The sequence below is a fragment of the Microtus oregoni genome, unplaced genomic scaffold, assembly GCF_018167655.1.
Source record: "Microtus oregoni isolate MIOR12 unplaced genomic scaffold, Mior012 000011F_ref0000422, whole genome shotgun sequence".
NCBI classification, from domain to species: domain Eukaryota; kingdom Metazoa; phylum Chordata; class Mammalia; order Rodentia; family Cricetidae; genus Microtus; species Microtus oregoni.
In genome coordinates this window covers 41,105,394-41,123,951 of record NW_024543070.1, presented here as the reverse complement: position 1 = coordinate 41,123,951, position 18,558 = coordinate 41,105,394, and the positions used below count along the sequence as shown (strand labels likewise).

At 41.6% G+C, this 18,558-nt stretch overlaps 1 long non-coding RNA gene across 1 annotated transcript in view; it reads right to left on the bottom strand.

Moving 5' to 3' along the window:
- Positions 1-14,373, bottom strand: part of LOC121453260 — a 34,096-nt gene extending 19,723 nt beyond the window's left edge. Inside the window, exon 1 of the long non-coding RNA XR_005974986.1 lies at positions 14,338-14,373. This is a non-coding gene — a long non-coding RNA (uncharacterized LOC121453260). The remainder of the gene's footprint in view (positions 1-14,337) is intronic.
- Between the last annotated feature and the right edge of the window lie 4,185 nt (positions 14,374-18,558).

Sequence of the window (18,558 nt, the reverse complement as noted above, 5' to 3'; positions counted from 1 at the left end):
TAATAGAAGGAAAATCACAACCCAAGGAATCCAACACTGCCAACACTGCCTACAATAACCCAGGCATCTAATGACCCTTCACGAGCACATCTCAAAGAAAGGAGACACACAATCTCTACTACCAAAAGCAATAAGAATAACCGGAGTAAACAACCACTGGTCATTAATATCACTTAATATTAATGGGGTCAATTCACCTGTAAAAAGGCACAGGCTAAAAGATTGGATACGAAAACAGGATCCAACATTCTGCTGTTTGCAAGAAACACATCTCAACCACAAAGACAGGCACCTACTCAGAGTAAAGGGTTGGGAAAAGGTGTTTCAAGCAAATGGTCCTAAGAAAAAAGCAGGTGTGGCCATACTAATTTCTAACAAAACTGACTTCAAACTAAAATCAATCAGAAGAGACCGAGACGGTCACTTTATACTCATAACAGGAACAATTCATCAGGAGGACGTCTCAATCCTGAATATGTACGCCCCCAATATAAAAGCACCTACTTATGTAAAAGAAATATTACTAGAACTCAAGGCAGACATCAAACCACACACACTAGTAGTAGGAGACTTCAACACACCTCTCTCTCCAAGGGACAGGTCAATCAGACAGAAACCTAATAGAGAATTAAGAGAATTATTGGAGGTAATGAAGCAAATGGACTTAACAGACATCTATAGAACATTCCACCCAAATAGGAAAGAATATACCTTCTTCTCTGCAGCTCATGGAACCTTCTCAAAAATTGACCACATACTCGGAAACAAAGGAAACCTCCACAGATACAAAAAAATATCAGTGTCCACCTGTGTCCTATCAGATCATCACGGATTAAAGTTAGAAGGCAACAACCATGCTGCCCCCAAAAAACCGACAAACTCATGGAAACTGAACAGTCAACTACTGAACCACACCTGGGTCAAGGAAGAAATCAAGAAAGAAATTAAAGTCTTCCTTGAATTTAATGAAAATAAAGGGACAACATACTCAAACCTATGGGACACAATGAAAGCAGTGCTAAGAGGAAAGTTCATAGCACTAAGTGCCCACTTAAAGAAAACGGAGAATGCATACATTGGGGACTTAAAAACACACCTGAAAGCTCTAGAAAAAAAAGAAGCAGACGCGCCCAGGAGAAGTAGAAGACTGGAAATAATAAAACTGAGGGCTGAAATCAACAAAATAGAAACACAGAAAACAGTCCAAAGAATCAATGAAACAAAAAGCTGGTTCTTGGAGAAAATCAACAAGATCGACAAACCCCTATCCAAACTAATTAAACGACAGAGAGAGAACACGCAAATAAATAAGATCAGAAATGAAAAGGGGGACATAACCACAGACACAGAGGAAATTCAGAGAATCATTAGATCTTACTACAAAAGCCTGTATGCCACAAAACTGGAAAATACAAAAGAAATGGACATTTTTTTAAATAAGTATCATATACCAAAGCTAAACCAAGACCAGGTGAATGATCTAAATAGACCGGTTTCTCGCGAAGAATTAGAAATGGTTATCAAAAATCTCCCTTCGAAAAAAAGCCCAGGACCAGATGGTTTCAATGCAGAATTCTACCAGAACTTCCAAGAAGAATTAATACCTATACTCCTTAAGGTATTTCACAATATAGAATCAGAAGAGTCATTGCCAAATTCCTTTTATGAAGCTACAGTTACCCTGATACCAAAACCACAAAAAGACCCAACCAAGAAAGAGAATTACAGACCGATCTCACTCATGAACATCAACGCAAAAATCTTCAATAAAATACTGGCAAACCGAATCCAAGAACACATAAGAAAAATTATCCATTATGATCAAGTAGGCTTCATCCCAGAGATGCAGGGCTGGTTCAACATACGCAAATCTATCAATGTAATCCACCATATAAATAAACTGAAAGAAAAAAACCATATGATCATTTCACTAGATGCGGAAAAAGCATTCGACAAAATTCAACACCCCTTTATGATAAAGGTCGTGGAGAGAATAGGGATACAAGGGTCCTACCTAAATATAATAAAAGCTATTTACAGCAAGCCAACAGCTAACATTAAATTAAACGGAGAAAAACTCAAAGCCATCCCACTAAAATCAGGAACACGACAAGGATGTCCACTCTCTCCATACCTCTTCAATATAGTGCTTGAAATTCTAGCAATAGCAATAAGACAACATAAGGAGATCAAGGGGATTCGTATTGGAAAGGAAGAAGTTAAGCTTTCGTTATTTGCAGATGATATGATAGTGTACATAAGCGACCCCAAAAATTCTACCAAAGAACTCCTACAGCTGATAAACAGCTTTAGTAACGTGGCAGGATACAAGATCAACTCCAAAAAATCAGTTGCCTTCCTATACACCAAGGATAAGGAAGCAGAGAGGGAAATCAGAGAAGCATCACCTTTCACGATAGCCACAAATAGCATAAAATACCTTGGGGTAACCCTGACCAAGGAAGTGAAAGATCTACTTGACAAGAACTATAAGTCTTTGAAGAAAGAAATTGAAGAAGACACCAGAAAATGGAAAGACCTCCCTTGCTCTTGGATTGGGAGGACCAACATAGTAAAAATGGCAATTCTACCAAAAGCAATCTATAGATTCAATGCAATCCCCATCAAAATCCCATCAAAATTCTTCACAGATCTGGAGAGGACAATAATCAACTTTATATGGAAAAACAAAAAACCCAGGATAGCCAAAACAATCTTATACAATAAAGGTTTGTCTGGAGGCATTACCATCCCTGACTTCAAACTCTATTACAGAGCTACAGTATTGAAAACAGCTTGGTATTGGCATAAAAACAGAGAAGTCGACCAATGGAATCGAATAGAAGACCCTGACATTAACCCACAAACCTATGAACACCTGATCTTCGATAAAGGAGCTAAAAGTATACAATGGAAAAAAGAGAGCATCTTCAACAAATTGTGCTGGCAAAACTGGATGTCAATCTGTAGAAGAATGAAAATAGATCCATATCTATCACCATGCACAAAACTCAAATCCAAATGGATTAAAGACCTCAATATCAGTCCGAACACACTGAACCTGATAGAAGAGAAAGTGGGAAGTACTCTACAGCACATGGGCACAGGAGACCACTTCCTATGTATAACCCCAGCAGCACAGACACTAAGGGCATCATTGAATAAATGGGACTTCCTGAGGCTGAGAAGCTTCTGTAAAGCAAAGGACACTGTCACTAAGACAAAAAGACAACCCACTGACTGGGAGAAGATCTTCACCAACCCTGCAACTGACAAAGGTTTGATCTCCAAAATATATAAAGAACTCAAGAAACTAGACCGTAAAAGGCTAATCAACCCAATTATAAAATGGGGCACTGATCTGAACAGAGAATTCTCAACAGAAGAACTTCAAATGGCCAAAAGACACTTAAGGTCATGCTCAACTTCCTTAGCGATCAGGGAAATGCAAATCAAGACAACTTTAAGATACCACCTTACACCTGTCAGAATGGCTAAAATAAAAAACACCAATGATAGCCTTTGCTGGAGAGGTTGTGGAGAAAGGGGTACACTCACCCATTGCTGGTGGGAATGCAAACTTGTGCAACCACTCTGGAAAGCAGTGTTTCGGTTTCTCAGGAAATTCGGGATCAACCTACCCCTGGATCCAGCAATACCACTCTTGGGAATATACCCAAGAGAGGCCCTATCATACAACAAAAGTATATGCTCAACTATGTTCATGGCAGCATTGTTTGTAATAGCCAGAACCTGGAAACAACCTAGATGCCCTTCAACGGAAGAATGGATGAAGAAAGTATGGAATATATACATATTAGAGTATTACTCAGCAGTAAAAAACAAGGACTTCTTGAATTTTGCATACAAATGGATGGAAATAGAAAACACTATCCTGAGTGAGGTAAGCCAGACCCAAAAAGAGGAACATGGGATGTACTCACTCATATTTGGTTTCTAGCCATAAATAAAGGACATTGAGCCTATAATTCATGTTCCTAGAGAAGCTAAATAAGGTGAATCCAAAGACAAACACATAGGCATCCTCAGGAATATTAACCTTCATCAGGCGATGAAAGGAGACAGAGACAGAGACCCACACGGGAGCACCGGACAGAAATCTCAAGGTCCAAATCAGGAGCAGAAGGAGACGGAGCACGAGCAAGGAACTCAGGACCACGAGGGGTGCACCCACACACTAAGACAATGGGGATGTTCTATTGGGATCTCACCAAGGCCAGCTGGCCTAGGTCTGAAAAAGCATGGGATAAATCCGGACTAGCTGAACATAGCGGACAATGAGGAATACTGAGAATTCAAGAACAATTGCAGTGGGTTTTTGATCCTACTGCACGTACTGGCTTTGTGGGAGCCTAGGCAGTTTGAATGCTCACCTTACGAGACCTGGATAGAGGTGGGCAGTCCTTGGGCTTCCCACAGGTCAGGGAACCCTGATTGCTCTTCGAGCAGATGGGGGGGGGGGACTTGATCGGGGGAGGGGGGGGAAATGGGAAGCGGTTGTGGGGACGAGGCAGAAATCCTTAATAAATAAATAAATTAAAAAAAAAAAGAAAGAAGGACCGTTTTGAAGTTGGAAGTTTGAGGAAAGTAGAAAATTGGATCTATTTGATGTTTCAATGTCTCGCAAAACTCAAAGTTTCATGTTCTTCCCTGAGTTGTAACAGATAAGCAAACCTGGTCTAGCCTGCTCCTTCCTCACAGAGTTCCCACTCTCTCTCCCTCCAGCCGTGTTGAGAGACTCAACCTTTCAGCTGCCTCTCCTCAGGGGTACATCTTCTAACCATCCCCTTTCCATAACCTAAGAGACTGTTCTAAAACATGCAGCTTCACCACAGTAACTGTCCTTCCTCTCCTTCAAAGCCAGACTTCCTAAAGTCCAGATCTGCTCAGCCCTGACTCACGTATAAATTACTCCAGTGTGTTTCCAACCCTAACACTCCTGTGTCACCAATGGTGGCTACACGCAATGAACTCCAGTCTGACTTGAGCTTTTAGCAGCTGCTCTGGCTAAGCACTCCTTCCTCTGAACTCTAACCTGCGCTCCATTACAACACACCCTCGGGCTTTACCTTTCTGGTTGCTTCTGAGTATTTCTGTGGAGTTTCATCCTCTGCCTGCTAGAGTTCTTGTTCTATCCTTGTTCTAGGATAGGGATTTCTTTTCTGTTACAACAAACATTGGGTGTTTTAATATATGAACTTTAGTGTTCAAGTATGTCCATAGAAAATTCATTTCTCAGCATATAGGTCTGTCATATGTACCATTAGATACCTCAATATGTGGCTTTCTGCAGCCAAATAAAACTTGTTAGGTTCAAAAATAAACTCTTTTCTTCCACTTTTCCTCTTCCATTCTTTGTTTCCCTAAATTCCGTGACCCAGTCCTTCAAGTCGGAAACTTGGGTCTAATCTTTGACTGTTTTCTCTCTGCCATCGTACCTGACACCTTGCCTACTGACTAGAACATCCTCTAAGCTACTCTCTGTCACCATTGCCTGCTTCAAGTTACCAGTTTCTTCCACTTCTCTGCAGTTTTCTCCCAGTGTGTTTTCTCAGTGGTTTCATTACTATTCACATCTGATCGCACTACATCTCAGTAATTGGCCCCTGCCTGTGGGACAGCCACCAAGCACCTGAAGCTGGCGTGAATGACTCTTGATGATTCCGGTCTCTCTGTACATCTCCACTTTCATCCCATGCCTTATCCTTCCTACTCCAGTCCAGATGAACTATTCACAGGTCACCAAAAATAGCTAGATTCTTGGGACTGGCAAGATGGCTCCATGGGTAAAGGTGTTCATTGCCACGCCCATCAACCTGAGAGCCCTAACAGTGAACGAGAGTGAACTCTCATGGGTTATCTTCTGACATACATGTGTGTGCAAAGATGCGGGGTGAATAAATAAGTAGAATAGGTTCCCTTTTGTGTTTACCTGTTACTTAATCGACCTTGTTGCAGCCATGCTTTTTCTTTTGCTTGGATTTCTGAGTTCCCAGGCTCCATGTAGCCATCTCACCCCTCAGCACCCTTGGTAGAAGCCTCCAGCTAAGTTCTCTACTCCATTCCAAGGAGTTGTGGGACTGTTTCTCACCGGTGTCGTACTGTTTTTACACTAAAGATCTGGTATAAAGCTTCAAATCAGATATCATGATACCCACAGAACTACTCTTCAGGCTCACTACCATTTTGACTTGTCAGTGTCTTTATGTTCCCATATGAATTTTAAGGTGGGTTTCTATGTCTGTGAAGATGAACACTGAAATTTGAACTGGGATTGCATTAAATGTGTAGATTGCTTTTGGTAGGATGCCCATCTTCACAGTATTAATTCTCCTGGTGACTTAGCATGGGAAGCGCCATCTTCTAGTGTTTTCCTCTTACGTCTTCTTCAGTGCTTTCAATTTTTCCATGGAGAGGTCTTCTGCTCTCTTGCTTAGGTTTATTCCAAGGTATAATTTAGACTATTGTGCCTGTGATTGTCTCCCTGAGTGTTTTTCCCTCTGAGTGTTTGTTATTGGTATACAGGAAGGCTCCTCAATTTTGCTGTTAGTTTTGTAAACTGCCACTTTTCTTGGTGTTTATAATTAAGAGTTTTCTGATGAAGTTTTCTGAGCCCCATGAATAGATTCATATCATTAGCAAATAAGGATATTTTAACTTCTTTATTTATTATTTCTATCATTTTTTCCTTGTCTAATTGCTCTAGGGATTAAAGTAGAATATTGACTAAAGATGGATAAAGTAGACACTTTGTCTTGTTCTTGATATTGTTGGAAATGTATTTAATTTTCACCATTTAGCAAGTGTTGGCTACAGATATGTCATAAACAGCCTTGGTTGTGTTGAGATGCATTCCCTCTATTCCTAGTTTCCCCAGAGATTTTTTTTATCATGGAAAGATGGTATCTTGGTAAGGATTTCTTTTGCTGCAATAAAATACTATGACCAAAAACAACTTGGGAAGAAGTGTTTATTTCATCTTTTAGGTTACAGTCCATGATCTAGGGAAATCAGGACAGAAACCTGAAGGCAGAAACTGATGAAGAAGCCATGGAGAAACCTCTGCTACTTGCTTGTTCCTCATGGCTTGCTTAGCCTGATTTCTTATACAACTCAGAAGCAGAGCCAAAGGTGGCAAGGTAGTGAGCTGGGTTTAGCCATACCTGAATTGCTAGTCAATCTGATGAAGACATTTTCTCAGTTGAGGTTCCTCTTCCCAAATAGCTCTAGCTTGTGTCAAGTTGACAAAAAAAAATAGTATAGATAGATTTTGTCAAAAGTTTTCTACCTCTACCGAGTCATGTGATTTCTGTCCTCTAGTACATTTACGTGATCCATGACACTCACCACGTTGTGCATCTCAATCATCTCTCCATCTCTGGAGTCAAGCCAACTTGATGGTGGTGGATAATCTTTTGAATGTGTTTGTGAATTAGGTGTTTAAATATTTTATTAAATCTACATTCACTGCTCAACTATGTTCATAGTAGCTTTGTTTGTCATAACCAGAACCTGGAAACAACCTAAATGCCCCTCAATCGAAGAATGAATTTAAAAAAAATGTGGTACATTTACACAATGGAGAAAAAAAAATAACAACAGCTTGAATTTTGCAGGAAAATGGATGGAACTAGAAAACATTATTTTGAGTGAGGTAACTCAGACACAGAAAGACAATTATCACATGTACTCACTCACAGGTAGTTTTTAAACATAAAGCAAAGAAAGCCAGCCTACAAACCACAATCCCAGAGAACTTAGACAACAATGCAGACACTAAGATTTACATAGATATAATCTACATGGGAAGTAGAAAGTATAAAAAGACAAGATCTCCTGAGTAAATTGGGAGTATGGGGACCTTGGGGAAGGATTGAAGTTGGGAGGGAAGAAGCAGGGAGGAGGTCAGAGAAAAATGTAGAGCTCAATAAATATCATGAAAAAAAAAACTACATTCACAATCATATTAAACTATAATTTTCTTTCTTATTGTTCTTGTATCTTTATCTGGCTTGGTATTAGATAATAATGACTTTGTCTATGAAAGCCTGGTAGTGCTCTTTCCTCTTCTGTTTTGTGGAATAATTTGAGAAGTATTGATGTTAGTTCTCTAAGGTCTGGTAGAATGCAACAATGAATCAATCTGGGCCTGCACTTCTTTCAGTTGAACTGTTTGTATTGCTATATTGCTAAATATAAATATAACTGTTTGTTATAACTAAATTTAAATTGCTTATCTTGGTTGAATTTTGATAGTTCATGTACATCTAAAATATATTTCTTTTAGGTTTTCTAAGTTAGTGGAATACACATTTTTAAGATATGTGCAAATTTTAATAATTTCATTAGTATCTGTTGTAATGCCCCCCTTTTATTTTGGTCTTCATTCTCTTTTGGTTATTTGGCAAGAATTTGTCAATTTTGTTTAGGTTTTCAATGAACCATCTGTTTCACTAATTCTTTATATTGATTCATTAATTTGTGCCCTGGTCTTGACTATCTCATTTCATCTATTGCTTGTGGCTTTGACTAGTTGTCATTTGACTAAGGCCTAAGATGCACCAATAAGTTATTTGAAAGCTTTCTGAATTTTCAATGTAGACATCTGTAACTCAAAATATCCTTCTAAGGATTATTTTCACTATATATGTTAAGAAACAGGGTGTGCCCATGCCTCATGTGTACATACATTCATACATTGTTCCTGAGTTAGTATGAAGTTGCCTTCTTTACTTCTAATTTTGGTTTAAAGTCTGTTTTGAAAGCTATCAGGACAGCAACACCTGCTTGCTTCCTAACACTCTTCCACACACAGTTGTGTCTGTCTCTGATGGCAAGACAAACTTCTTGAGGACAACAAACCTGTGGATCCTGCCTCTTCATACAATCTGCTACTCTATAACTTGAGATTAGCAAGTTTAGATCACTCGTGTTCAGATTTAGTATTGGAAAGTGTATATTAATTCCTGTCACGTTGATTTTGTACTGTTTAGTATTTTTCTAGTTATCATTTGCTTAACTGGTGACATATTGTGTTTTACTCTTTCCTGTAGCCCTGTGGATTTCCTCGCCTTTCACTTGAGCATCAAGGATTTGTTGACATTTCTTCCATAGAGCTTGCTTAGTGGTCATACTGGCTTCAGCCTGTCTTTATTGTGGAAACTTTTTCTTTCACAGCCACAACAGACTGTTTTGTGGATATGGTCCAGGATGGCACTCTGGAGGCAGAGGCAGGAGGATCTCTGTGAGTTCAAGGCCAGCCTGGTCCACAAAGTGAGTTTTAGGACAGCCAGGGCTACACAGAGAAATCCTGTCTCAGAAAACCCAAAATAATAATTATAGGTGGGACAACCAGACAAGAAATAGAGGCGGGGCAATGGGAACAGGAGAATTCTGGGAAGAAGTAAGCTCTCCCACCAGTCCTGTCCAGACACTGAAGAAGCAGGATGTGACCTGCCCTGCCAAAAAAGGTACCGAGCCACGTGGCTAACATACACTAGAATAATGGGCCAAGCAGTGTTTTAATGAATACAGTTTCTGTGTGATTATTTTGGGGCTAAGCAAGCCGGGCGGCCAGGGTGAAAAGCAGGCCTTTATGTTACAGGACAGCGCCCAACAGTGCACACGTAGACAACTGCATCCACATAAAACCTGAGAGAGCTTGGGAAAAAAATTCTAGACAAAAAAAAAATAGAGTAAATCATGGCTTCTTGGTAGCAGCAATTTCTCAGATCTGCTCTGTTTGCTACAGGCAAATGCAGCTCATTAGGAGAGACTTCCTGACTCAGCTTTAGCTGCAAAACCCTGCATCTCTTTAAGGGATCCTGCCAAGAAACACTTAAATGGTGTTGATAAAAGCTGAATGCATGCTTTTTGGTTTTCAGCAATAGCAGGAAAAAAGCTGAGCCATTTTTAAATGCCAGCTTTCTGGGCCATCCTGCTAGTGCAAACTCTGACTCTTTGAGGCAGGAGGTTTGGCTACAGAGAGAGTATTTAAGTGTTGTTTGTGGACACACTGTTGCAGTTTGCTTGCTGGCAAGGACCTTGAAATGCCATAGAGTTGTGGCAATAAAAATGGCTCCAGCTGGTACCTCCACCATGATACTTGAATCACAGAAAGCTAAGGAATGGGATAGATTCAGCTGTCAAAGCCACAGCTTTAATCCTATCCATATTACTTAGTAAATTAAAGACTCATGTAGTCAGAAAAAGAGGGAGAGAGAAACACAATAAAGAGAGATTCAAAGATGAAAAAGCCTCTAAATGGTTTACCGTGTGTTTAAAAATATATGCAAGCTTGGGAGAGTAAAGAAAAAGGTTAAAGTCCTGAAAATAAAAAAGAGAGTAGTTGGGGTTGGCCTTTAATCCTAATGCCTGGGAGGCAGACAGATCTCCAGATCTCTGTGAGTTCAAGGTGTGATAGCACACACCTTTAATCCCACCACTTGGGAGGCAGAGATAGGCAAATCTCTGTGAGTTCAAGGACAGCTGGTCTACAGAGTGAGTTCCAAAATGAAGATACACAGAGAACCTGTCTCAAAAAGTCAAAAAGTAAAAATAAAAGAAATAGAGGTTAAAATAAATCCATGTAAAGATAAAAAATACACAGAGAATATTGATACTGTATGTTATTGTGCTCTCTTTGAATTGTTTTAATGCTGAGGAAGGAACAACAGCTACTAAAAGGTATTTGCTTATAAATGCTGCTGAATTAATCCAAGATAGGTATTTTGAAAATACCTTAACATCAAAATTGAAGTAAAAAGGTATGCTACTTTGGAGAAGAGATTTTGCTTTTTTTCCACAGGAAATGAGAGGCTATGAATTCATTCTGAGGTAAGAAAAATCAGGTTTGATCAAGGAAGACCACCTGAGAAATCTCTGGTAGGAACAGATGTCTTGGATGTCTGAGTTCTACATTCAGAACAGATTCAAGACTGCTGCCTGAGATGATCAAGCCTCACAGGATACTCCAGTCAGGACTTGATCAAAATTCAAAATTTTCTTTAGATCCCCATAAGATTATCAGTGCCCCCAAACAGCAGGAAGTAGCCTGGAATACTATGCCCACATTCCCAAAAAATGGACTATGTATATTTTCCTTTGTTTAAAAGGTGGGGGGGGTGGTACAGAACAATTCTGTATTCTATCAATTATGTTTTAAATAAATGCTAATTGGCCAGTAGTCAGGCAGGAAGTATAGGTGGGACAACCAGTCAAGAAATAGAGGTGGGGCAATGGGAACAGGAGAATTCTGGGAAGAAGTAAGCTCTCCCCCCTAGTCTTGTCCAGACATTGAAGAAGCAGGATGTGACCTACCTTGCCAAGAAAGGTACCAAGCCATGTGGCTAACATACACTAGAATAATGGGCCAAGCAGTGTTATAATGAATACAATTTCTGTGTGATTATTTCGGGGCTAAGCTAGCCGGGTAGCCAAGGCAAAAAGCAGGCCCTCGTGTTACAAATAATCATAATAATAACGTCTTTAAAAGATTGTATAGTGACAGAAATAGAAAGATTTAGTGCTTTTGTAACAAACATGCTCAAATTCCTCTTCAAAGTTTAATAAAATGCTTTTTTTAAGGCTGTAATTCCCTATGATATAACACATATAGTAACAATTCAAGATATAGAGAGATAATTTGAGGTGTACTTTATTTTATATTTTGTACTAACAAAACTACTGGATTAAACTAGAATTGTTATTGATATTTATTTCTTTTTGTTTGTTTGTTGGTTTTTCAAGACAGGGTTTCTCTGTGGCTTTGGAGCCTGTCCTGGAACTAGCCCTGTAGACCAGGCTGGTCTCGAACTCACAGAGATCCGCCTGCCTCTGCCTCCCAAGTGCTGGGATTAAAGGCATGCGCCACCATCGCCCGGCTAATATTTATTTCTTAACAACCAACTAAGTTTATGCCACACGTGTGCATGTGCCCTAGAAAGCCAGAATATGACTTTGGATCTTCTGAAACTGAAATTACAGACAGATGTGCCACCCAATGTGGGTTCTGGGAATTGAACTCAGGTCAGCAGTACAAGCCAGCCCCATATCAGCTCATGTTATTAACATGGTTGGTCTTCCCTTTTACAGGTAAGCTGCACATATTACAAAGTAAACTGAAGCACAGAAGGAGAAGGTAGAAAAAGCCAGAGAAGAAAGTCTTTGGTTTGGGTTTCATTTATAGCTTTTGAGGCATGTTTCCACTCTGTAGCTCAGGCTACCCTGGCTAGTTGCCCTGGCTAGTCCTAGACTCATGGTTTTACTCCTTGCCTCAGCCTCCTGAATGCTGGGATGACAGGCATGAGCTACCACACCCAGCATAGGTATGATTTCTTATATCATGTTTAAACACTTCCCAAATTGTAAGGGGATCTAAGTAAATTTTTCGAGATGAAAACCTTTTCAATCTAGATTGCTCATCATCAAACTAAGGTATGTAGGGCAGATGCATTAATTGTAAATGCCACCAAATGTTAATAACAAGTTATAATGACAACAATATTTGGCACAGTGGCAAAAAAAAGAGATTTGCAGGGATATTCTAAATATATCTTTAAGTTTGTTTTTGAGGCCCAGCCACTGAGACACACCAATCTTTGTTCAGGATTGTGTAGATGCTTCATAAGGCTGAATGTTCTGATCTTTTAGCAAAGACTGACCTATTGCAGCTCTTGGAAGCATGAGGCTATGTTGTTTGTTTTGTTTTGTGAACAAAAGGAGTGCTAAATACAGCCAGTTAAAAAGTAGTTAAAGAAAAATAATTGAGCAGATTTATTAACCCTTGTCCTCCCCAGAGGCTATCATTTCTTTTGAATCCTTGTGTATCACCACAGATCAGCAAGATAGAGAACTGAATATTAAATCCAGTCAATCAGCAAGGCCACGTATGTGAATGTGTGAGTGGGAAGTAGGGAGAGAATGGACATCGCTCTGCTTTTCTCCTCATTCCATTACCTGGGCCACAGCTCCACATTGTTAGCATCAGCTCAGGAGTCCTCCCTCCTCCCCAGGGCAAGTGCCAAGTCACAGCTCTGTATGGTGAGCATCAGCTCACAGAGTCCTCCCTCCTCCCTGGGGAAGTGCCAAGCCACAGCTCTGCATTGTGAGCATCAGCTCGGGAGTCCTCCCTCCTTCCCAGGGCAAGTTACAAGCCACAGCTCTACATTGTTAGCATTGGCTCACAGGAGTCCTCCCTCCTCCCCAGGGGACGTGCCAAGCAAGAAACGATTTGTCTCAAATGCTGCCAAGACTGAGCATCTGAAGGCAGGCTCGTATTGCATATCCACAAGGAAGCAGGCTTGGGGCAAGGGCCAGCACCCAAGGAAAGTCCAGGAAGGCTTTCTGACAGTCCCAGTTGGGGATTTTCTCAAAAAGGTTTGTAAGATGCCAAGTTAATCTTGAGGTTTCTTGCTTCACTTCCTTTTATGTCTTTCCTTAAGCAGGTCTTGTCTAAACCTGTCCTCAGGATGTCTTTCTGCCTCCTAGAAACTCCCACCTCTGGGGAGCCTTGGCATCTCTTCCTTCCCTGAAGGCCCTTGAACTACTTGCTGCTGATTTCCACATTTCTCTAGTTGAAAATCTCCCTCCAGGCAGGAATGCAAGCTATGCCCCTCTCCCTTCTGAGTCAGATGGAGATATCGGCCATTTCTCGGCCAAGTAATCTTTTCTGTATCCCCTTTGTTCCAAAAGAACAAACTCCCTGATGAAATGAGGCCCAACTGCCTTGACAATGAACTGCCTAGCAAAGGCCAAGCGAGAGGCTCAGTTGGTGAAAAGCCAGTTTGCAGCCCATTTTGATTTAAAACCAAACCCTGTAAAAGCAGCCAGTCTGTCAAACTGTACCCTTTCTCCGAGTGACTGTCCAGGTGCTGCTGACTACCGAAGCCTGACTTTGCCTCTCAGGCTGCTATAGTAAAATACTGTAGACTAGGTGCCTCAGACAAAAGACTTTCAAGAATTTTCCAATTCTTCACGTTGTAGTTCTGAAATTACTGAACAGTTTCTTTGAGCCACCCCTGTCCCCACAGTGTGCAGAAATGGGAGGAAGCCAGCCACATCCCCAGTACACTGCACTGGGCACCGTCGCTGCTTCCCAAGAGTGGACATCATTCACCACTTCTCTATACCACACTGTGAGTTCATCCTTTGTTCAGTTTCAAACACTGCGTCCCTCACTTGGGCCGAGTGAGGCCTTCCCAGGCTGGCCTTTGATGTGCACGCGTCCGTGAGTGCAGATAGTGACGCACTTCCTTGCTGATCTTTTCCCAGTTTTCTGTCTGTGCCCGAGCAGGCGTGCCCACCTTTCTCACATACCTCACAAAGCTCTCCTGACCTCCAGTGACTGTCCAATCGCAAAGCAACTTCTCCATGGTCAGCTCCCCAGAACGTCCTTCCTCCTGCCAGACATCACCTCCACTTCCAGGCAATGTTCTGTTGGCTGAATGAGAATTTTATTCCTCTTGACACAGCTCCAAATAACAAATAATGATCATTTACCACATGAGACTCTCATCCTTTCCTATCCAGCCTACAAACTCAACTGACTTGGGATTTTGGTTTTTGGGTTGTTTTGTTTTGTTTTGTTTTTGTTTTATACCTGAATGTCACATATGGGTCACCATGTGCATGCCGGTACCTGAGGTCAGAAGAGAGCATCAGAAACACCTGCTAGTTACAGACAATGTGAGCTGATCAATGTGGGCGCTGGAAACCGAGCTTGAGACTCAGGAGCTAAATCCAGGGTCTCTGGAAGAGCGCCACTGTTTACCTTTGTCCTTTGTGTAACGCCAGTCTTAAGTTTCGTTATGTTTGTTTCATGCTTTTCTTCTGGCTCGGAGTCATATAGCCCAGGATGGCCCAGAAATAAAACTGTGTTGCCCAGGCTTGCCTTGACCTTACAATTCTCCTCTCAGGCTCCACAGCGCTCCTGTATATTGACTCCTACCCTCTCCCTGGGCTCCATTACTTTCTTCCTTTTTGGAAGAAAAAAAATTTTGAAAAGGTGATGGCAGCCTCACTCTATCACATGTGTTTAAGTAAAGGCGCCTCTTACATTCCAGATGCTGCTGGAGTTGCTGAGGACACACCAGAAAACAAAACAGATGAGCCCTGTTCTCATGGAGAACAGCGGCGGTGAGCAACTTTAAACGTCTCTGATTTCCAGTAGTGATAATTGCCATGAGGCAAAAGAAAACAGGAGAGGCAGCTGACAGAGACACGGTGCTCAGATGTGACTCTGAGCAGCTGTTGTTTGGAGCTACGACTCCAGGTGACATCACTCAGAGAAGAGAACAAATAAAGGAAAAGTGGAGGACTCCGTTCCCGGGTGGGGTTTTTTGTTTGTTTATTTGTTTTAAATTTAATTTTGTTTCTGAGGATTTCTTACATGAGTGCTGTGTTTGCATAAACTCCCTTCCAAGTCTTCCCAGGCCCCTCGGATTTTCTCTCCAATTCATAACTTCTTCCTTACACACACACTTAAAATACGTGTCACACTCTTAAGGCAGAACAAGTCAGTTCAGCTGGATGTTCCCCCAGCTACCTTCAACTAAACATCTGTATCTTTTCTCCAAGTGACTTCGTGCAGGCTCATGACTTAGTTGACATTTTGTCTCACAACTAGCAAGCCTGTACCCCAGTCACAACCTGTTTTTGGAATTCCAAACTAATGGTGTCTAATAAATTTCTCAATCTTAAAATCTCTAGCATGAAATCTGTGAGACCCTGCACCTGGTCCCGCATGCTTTGTTTTTATTCCTTTAGCAATGGGTAACGTGTTCTAGACTCTGCCTAATTCCACTGCACAGTAGGTCTCTCTTCTCAGTAGCTCCTCCCTAAAGTGCCCCTAAACTCAACAAAACCAAATGAAAAGAAAACCCTGGTGTCAAAGCTCCACCAATGATACTACCACCCACTTAACGCCTGTCTAAAGGAAGAAGCTAAGGTCATACTGCCTTTTCCTTATCCGCCAACTCCTCTTCCTCCAACAGAAGAGTGGAGAGTCTACTTCTCTCGCATCCTCATGTCCAGTTTCATTAGTGCTTTAGTAATCTCAGTCCCTCGCCACACTGTTGGATCCCCCAGCAGTCCCTTTGATGCCGGTCTATGTTTATTTAATTTATTTATATAATCCATCGTTTTATCACTTCTAAACTTCTCTCTGGGAAAATGCAGATTACTTAGCTTATTTCAAAAGTTGTTTTTAGCTCAGAGTCAAGGGAATGGAATGGGGGATAGAGATTCGAGAAAATAATTTTGAACCTTGTTCTCATGAGGAAGAAAGTCAATAAGCAAGTTTAGATTACACAATTTCAAACAGTAATAATCGGCCTGGCAGGAAGTCTCGGCAAGTAAAGGTGCTTGCTACCTAGCCTGGCGACCTGAGATCCCAGGAACCTGCATGGTGGAAGGAGAGCTCTAACCCACCCACCCTCTCTTCCTCCTTCCCTTCCTCCCTGTCTCCTCGCTCCTCTCTCTCCTGTCCCTCAAGTGCGCACCAGGCATGCACATTACACATACGAAAATTTTAACAAAAGGGGGGCGGCTCAAGGGTTAAGAGTACTGGGTGTTCTTGCAGCCCAAGTTCAATTCCCTGTGCCCACATGGCACAGATGCCAGTAACTCCAGTTCAGGGGATCCAATATCCTCCTCTGGCCTGTAGGGGAACAGCATGCTCACGGGGCACAAACACACACGCAGGCAAAGCACCCATACACATGAAGATAAATAATCAAGAAATAGTAATGATTGCCATGAAGAAAAACAAAACAAAAGAGGTGACTGAAGGGGAGGAAATATGGCAAGGTGGCCATGGTTGTCAATTACCTGAATATTTGAAAATAGTAAATGTTCCTCAGGCTAAGAAATAATACATTTTGAATAACAGATATACCAATTGATCGAATCTTCTCATTATGCGTCATATAGTGTGTGTGTATTGGAATGTCGTTAGCATACCCCCAAAAATGCACAATAACTATATGTAAATTTTAAAAGCTATATTAAGATACACATATCTGTCAAATTCACACTCGCTGATTAATGCTTCAGTGTTGGTCTTCTGTTTATTTGTTTGCTTGTTTGGTTTTTGAGACAGGATCTCCCATGACGTAGTTCTGGCTGTCCTGAAAACCACTCTGCTCACAGAGATCCTCATTTTCTGTCTTCCAAGTGTTGGAATTAAGGTGTGCACCACCACGCCTGGCAGAATGCTATGTTCGCTACGTCGGTTACCCTTTGACCAAACACTCTGTTAGCTGGCCCACTGCTCTCTATTCCAGTCATTCTGAATGGCTGGCAGTTTTCTCTACCTCAGCTTGTTTTGTTCTTGTGGGATTTCAAATATATCCTTTATTTGAAGTCTGTGCACTCCATCTACTCCCTTCTTTGAAACTTTACCCCAGCATCTGCTTCGGATAACTTTCTCTGACCTTCCGTCCACTTGAGATAGCCTCCTTGTGACTCCAAGAGCATCTCATGCATGTTCCACTTATAATCATTTATGACACTGACCTCACTTGTCGCCAGACCCTTTCCAGGTTCCTCCCCCATTTCTCTGCCTCACGCAGCAAAGTAACCGGTGTCTTCAACATGGCTATAAACGGGGCCAGTCCCTTATTTCCGCTTTCCCCACATTACAGGCGGAGCATCGCTCACCTTTTTCTTGACACACCTTTTCATGGTTTCTGGATCTTGAGTCTTCTCTTACTGTCCCATCATCTTTGCTGACTGTCTTTAGCCTGCCTTCTAAATTCCAAGCTGTGTGTACTCACTTTCCAAACGTCTAATCAATGTCGTAGTTGTAAAAGCTCCCTGTAGGAATAACAGTTGAGGCTTGGAATACAGATTGGTTGGTAGGGCACTTGCCTATCATGCATGAAGTCTTGGGTTCTAGGCAATAAACCTGTAAACCAGGAGTGGAGACAGGAGGATCAGAAATTCAAGGTAATCCCTGGAATCCTGGTTAGCTTTAACTGTCACCCTGACCTGCTACAGCCAAGAGTTGCCCGAGAAGGAAATCTCCATTGAGGGGTGGCCTAGATCTGATTGGCATGTCCGTGGAGGGCTGTCTTAATTGTTAATGGATAAAAGAAGCCCATCCCACTGTGGTTGCCACCATTTCCTGTGGTCCTGAGATGCGTAAGCTATCTAGTTGCGGATGACCTTGTACAAGCCATCAGCCGCATGGTTCCTTCTACACCATGTGAGTGAGTGCCCTGGTTAAAAGTAATGTTTTCTGGGAGAGCAAGCAGGTCTGCCTTCAGCTTCATGCTTGAACTTTCTGCAATGATGGACAGTAACCATAAGCTGAAACAAACGGTTTTCTCTCCTCAGTTGCTTTTGGTCAAGGTTTTATTACAGCAAAAGAGAGGAAACTTAGAACACTTGGTCATATAGCAAGTCCCGGGCCAACCTGGGCTATGATAATCTCTGCCCCAAGGAATAAGAAAGGGGGGTGGGAGCAGGAAGCGAAGTAGACCACCAAATATATATCTCTAGCCCAAACATCAGATCTGAACTCCAGAGTAGTCCACC